At 37.2% G+C, this 5,482-nt stretch overlaps 1 pseudogene; it reads right to left on the reverse strand.

Annotated features, from left to right (window-relative positions):
* Nucleotides 1–3,539: 3,539 nt before the first annotated feature.
* Nucleotides 3,540–5,029, reverse strand: LOC122798739 (annotated as a pseudogene).
* Nucleotides 5,030–5,482: the final 453 nt, after the last annotated feature.

Below are 5,482 nucleotides of genomic sequence, written 5' to 3' on the forward strand. Positions count from 1 at the left end.
TTAAGCAGAGATGTCATCTTAGATTTACTCTCCTCATGTTTCAAAACTTTCACCACATTTGGAACTTTTGAGGTCAATAGATGTGTGGAGTCCCACGATTGCAGATCTATACATGTAATCAATTTCAAGGAGGCTCATCCCTCCTTCAGAACAGGGAATATATAAACCTGGTATACACTGATTTTTATAAATCATTTAGTGAGCATGAAGCATCCTTCTTGTTTTGATATCCAATCTATCAAACACTTTTTGGGGCCAGTCAATCGCTCCAAATCTATAAGTTAGGACAGGAAGAGCAAATTGATTTATAGCTTGGATCTTGTTCCTAGGTGTCAATGCTGTTTTCAGGATTAATTTAAGTCTTCTAAAGTACTCCTTACTAAGCCTTATTCATATTTGTTCATGTTTTATTGCTGATCCTTCATCAAGTCCCAAGTATTTATATACTCCCTCTTGCTCAAGTTCTTTTATATCACATTCTTGTCCCAAACTGATGTTTTCCTGGTGCTGCAATTTTCCTTTATTAAAGGTTGCTTTTGCACATTTATCAAGACCAAATGACATTCCGATATCATCTGAAAGATATCATCTGAAAAAGTTTTGACAACCTGCAGCTGTGCTTTCAGTTTCTCATCTGATGAGCTATACAATTTTAAATCATCAATAAAGAGAAGATGAGAGTCATTAGACTTTGTTGTTTTCTAGAAGCCAAATTGTAGCCATAGCCTAGGCTGTTAAGTAAGCAGTTTAATGGGTTAATGGCAAGGCAGAATAACAAGAGTGACAGAGAGTCACCGTGGAATATCCCCCTTTGAATTTTTATCCCTGGGATAATAATCTGTCCTTTATCATGGCTTAATTGCAAAGTGGTCTGCTACTGTTTCATGGTTAGTGTAATGTAATTTATTTATTTATTTAACATTTGTTGACTTAGATGTTTGAGTAGGTTCTAGGTTCCATAGAGCCTGTTTTGGCCCGGAGCCGGCGGAGATATCTCATGATGCATGTCTTGGAATGTGGGAGGAAACGGAGGGGGAGGGAAACCCAACAGAACACAAGAACATGCAAACTCCACACAGAAGGCACGCCAGCCAAGAATCGAACCGGAGAACCTCTTGCTGTGAGGTGACAATGTTAACCACTGCACCACTGTGCCGCCCGTAATCAATCAGTGTAGGGTGTATCATACATTTTTATGCACTCTTTTATCCATGAATGTGGGATACTATCAAATGCTTTTTTGTAGTCAATCCATGCCATACTTAGGTTCTTCCCCTTCTTACAATTCTCCACTATAACTTTGTGTAACAAAAAATGGTTCTTTGCTCCATATGACTTTCTTTTATTGCCTTTTTGTTCTACTGCCATAATTGAGTTTTCTTCTAAATGACTGTAAACTCTTTTAGCGTCAATTCCCGTGTATAGTTTGCATGTTGTCGGAAGACAAGTTATTGGTCTATAATTTTAGGGTAGCTTGCAGGTTAACTCAAGCAAGAACATTGTTTTTCCTGTTGTTAACCAGTGCGGTGTGTGTTTGGGGTGCATATATAAATAGTTCTTACTCATGGCTAAATCATGCAAAGAAGTTAATATTTTAAGCCAAAGGTTAGGTACTGCATCTGGACCTGGGGTTTTCCAGTTAGAGGCTTTTCTCAACTTTATTTCAATCTCTCTAATTATTTCATCCCATTTCATGTCCTGTACCTTTAAACTTCTTATTCTCTCTTTTACTTCTTCTATCCATTTAGCATCTTTGTTATGTTCCACAGGATCTTCATAAATACTTCTCCAAACTGTATCTACTTCCTCTTTTTTTGGCGGTCTATCTATTCCTTTACCTTATTTCCCAGTTTTCTATAAAACTTTTTTGGGTCATCAATAATTTGTTTATCAAAGCTGTTTTGGTAGTTTAGGTTCATATGTTAGTACTAGGCTAACTGCCCTTGCGAGCCATTTTAAGCCTAGCCAATTATCCCCTGTGAGATTCAAACCCTGTAGCCAATTATCCCCTGTGAGATTCAAACCCTGTACCTTGTGTTTGTAAGGCAAACACCTTAACCATTAGGCTACCCTTTGTGTTTTTACCTTATATTTATCTTCGTATCTTCTAAATCTTTCTGCCCATTTTGTAATTTTTAGTTTATCTCCAATAGTGCATAATAGATCCTGGTCTGTTCTAATACCACGCATTGCTTTTATCACATCTATCTCTTAATATTTTCATTGATCTGTTCCCTCTTCTATAATCTTCTAACAATGACACGTCTTGTCTTAGCTGCTTTATAATTTTCTATATTCGATATTTCCATAATGGTATTCACTGTTTCCCCCACTTTTCTCTCACTACCCTATGTTCCTGTGGTAGAACTTTATCAGTTATTAATTTAGCAGCACAGTAATATATTCTGTTTACTTCTGTTACATTGCATGGGTCTCTATGGACAGTCCTAATTACTGTGTTCATTTGTTTTATCAAGCTTCTGACTTTTGGGGTTTTATTAACCTTCTGCAGTCTATTTCTCTCATTGATCTTGATATATCTGTCTTTGTCTATTAAATCAAGCAACTCTTCTCAACTCCTTTTCTTCCATACTGAGGGTACATCCCTTGTTTTCCATTTCCTGTGGGCATTCTATAGAAAGTTCTATAGCATCGTCCTGTGGCACATTCTCTTCAATTTCATCCTGTGTCTTCTGTTGTTCTGTCATATGGGAACTCACTGGCCTATCACTCCTCAACACTGACTGCATCAGAGGTTCCACAGTTTCCTGTTCCATTCCTTGCTGTCTAGCTTCAAATGAATATTTACACTGGTTTCTTGTGGAAGGCTCCAAAATATCTTGATATGGCACCTGATCAGTTACTTACTTCCTGTTCCACTGGTTTCCTCTTAATTTGGATATCCATTGCTCTATCCTGCTGTGGTACTTTCTGCATTTGATTTTCTACACTGAATCCTTCTGTTTGCAGCTGTTCCATTACTTCAATTTCTATTTCTTCGACTTCTCCATTACTCATCTCTTTTTCTACTTTTCCACTTAGTCTTATTTTTTGTATTGTAAAGTTTTCCATAACCAGATTCCTTTCCCTGCATTTTTCTTCAAATATCTTTGGTGCTGGTCTTTTTGTATTGATTAGTTTTACTTTCTCCTTTGTATAAATATTACACCATATTAAATCTCTTTTCCTTTCCCATGTTTATATTTCTTCTTCACGTCTCCTGATCTTCTTGCTTTTCCTTATTCTGGGGACATATCCAGCATACTGTGATGTAGTCTGTCTTAGGCCTTCTACATTAAATCCTTCACTTTGCAGGCACTCCATAACTTCAGCTTCTATTTCTTTAACCTTTATTTTACTAATTGTCTTTTCTACATTATGTTTTTGTGTCATTAATCATTTTATTGTGAAATTTCCCACATCTGGATGCCTTTGCCTGTATTTCTCTTCAAATACTTTTGAGACTGCCTTCTCTATATTAGTTAACTTAGCTTTCTCATTTGCATAAATATTGCACCGTATCAAATCTCTCACTTTCCCATGTCCATATCTCTTTTTTAGCTTTATCAAATATCTCCAAGTTTTGTTGTTTATATTTTTCCACTTCTTCAAAGGCTTCTTTTTCCAAAGAGATCAAAGTTTCTTGATCTATGTACTGTTTTTCAAAAATCTGTTGTATTAATGAACGCAAATTTTTATCTGAAGCTTCTGACAATTTTTACCTGGTGTGGATACGCTGATGCCTTACCAGATCGTTTTTGGACCTAAAACTTTTGTCACATGTGGCACATTTATAGGGATTTTGCCCAGTGTGGATACATTGATGAATTACCAGACTCTGTTTGTGCTTAAACACTTCTCACACATGGTACATTTATAGGATTTCTGATTAGTGTGAATATGCTGATGTCTTACCAGAGTGCTTTTGTGCCTAAAACTCTTGTCACATATGGTACATTTATAGGGTTTCTGCTCAGTGTGGATACGCTGATGACATACAACAGCACTTTTCACTCTGAACCTCTTCTCACACACAGTACATTTATAGGGTTTTTGCCCAGTGTGGATATGTTGATGAACTACCAGACTGCTTTTCTGCCTAAAATTCTTCTCACATGTGGTACATTTATAAGGTTTCTGCTCAGTGTGGATAAGCTGATGCCTTACCAGATTGGGTTTGGACGTAAAACTCTTGTCACATGTGGTACATTTATAGGGTTTTTGCCCAGTGTGGATACATTGATGAATTACCAGACTCTGTTTGTGCTTAAAACACTTCTCACACATGGTACATTTATAGGATTTCTGATTAGTGTGAATATGCTGATGCTCTGACAGAGTGCTTTTGTGCCTAAAACTCTTGTCACATGTGGTACATTTATAGGGTTTCTGCTCAGTGTGGATAAGCTGATGAATTATAAGACTGATTTTCTGTCTAAAACTTTTATCACATGTGGTGCATTTATATGGTGTCTGCTCAGTGTGGATACGCTGATGAATTACCAGACTCCTTTTGTGCCTAAAACTCTTCTCACACGTGGCACATTTATAAGGTTTCAGGTCAGTGTGGATACACTGATGACTTACCAGGTTGTTTTTACGGCTATAACTCTTATCACATGTGGTACATTTATATTGTTTCTGCTCAGTGTGGACATGTTGATGAATTATAACAGCACTTTTCTGTCTAAAACATTTATCACATGTGGTGCATTTATATGACTTTGTTGGGGTATTGTTTTGCATTTTTTCACTGTGAATTAATGGAGTAGAAAACCTTTTCTTAGCGGGCACTGAAGTACTGCCATCATTAAGCCAATTGTCCTGCCTTTCTCCTGCAGAAGTTTCCAGATGCATTCCTCGTTCTGTTTTCTTCATAAACTCACTGCTTTCCATGCTTTTAAGCTGTCTGGTTTCAGTCTGCAAAATGTATTGCCATGTGAATGACATCTTATCTGAAGGAAATGTGTTACATTCAGAAGCCTGATGTTTCCCATGTGGTGACTGTAGAATCTGCAGATCAGGGAAATCTACAGGTACATTCCTGTGGACTGAAAAGAAATTATGTGTCAGAATATAATGAGCAACATTGAATGTTTGCTTCTCTTATCCCTGGTTTTACAAAACAAACTACACATCAGCTTAGCCACACAAAAAAACTTTCTAATTTGTAAGGGTAGAAAGCACTGTAGTGTATTTTATAAAATTTCATTAACCTTAGATATCCACTTACCACCCTCACCCCCCCCCCAAGGAAACAACGGTGAAAAACTTCTCCGAAGCAAACTTTATGCTATTCAAGACAGAGGTGGCAAACTTTACTCCCACACAGAATGTCAATAGGATTGAATCTGCTATATCCTACACAAAAGTACTCTACAGGCACTTACATGAGTGCATGGACCGTGCTATCCCAAACAAGACTAAGACCCACTCCTCCAAAAAGAGGAAACCAGTCTGGTAGACCCCGGCCATAAATAAA

Source organism: Protopterus annectens, chromosome 3.part1, assembly GCF_019279795.1.
Source record: "Protopterus annectens isolate FY-2018-M chromosome 3.part1, PAN1.0, whole genome shotgun sequence".
NCBI lineage: Eukaryota > Metazoa > Chordata > Ceratodontiformes > Protopteridae > Protopterus > Protopterus annectens.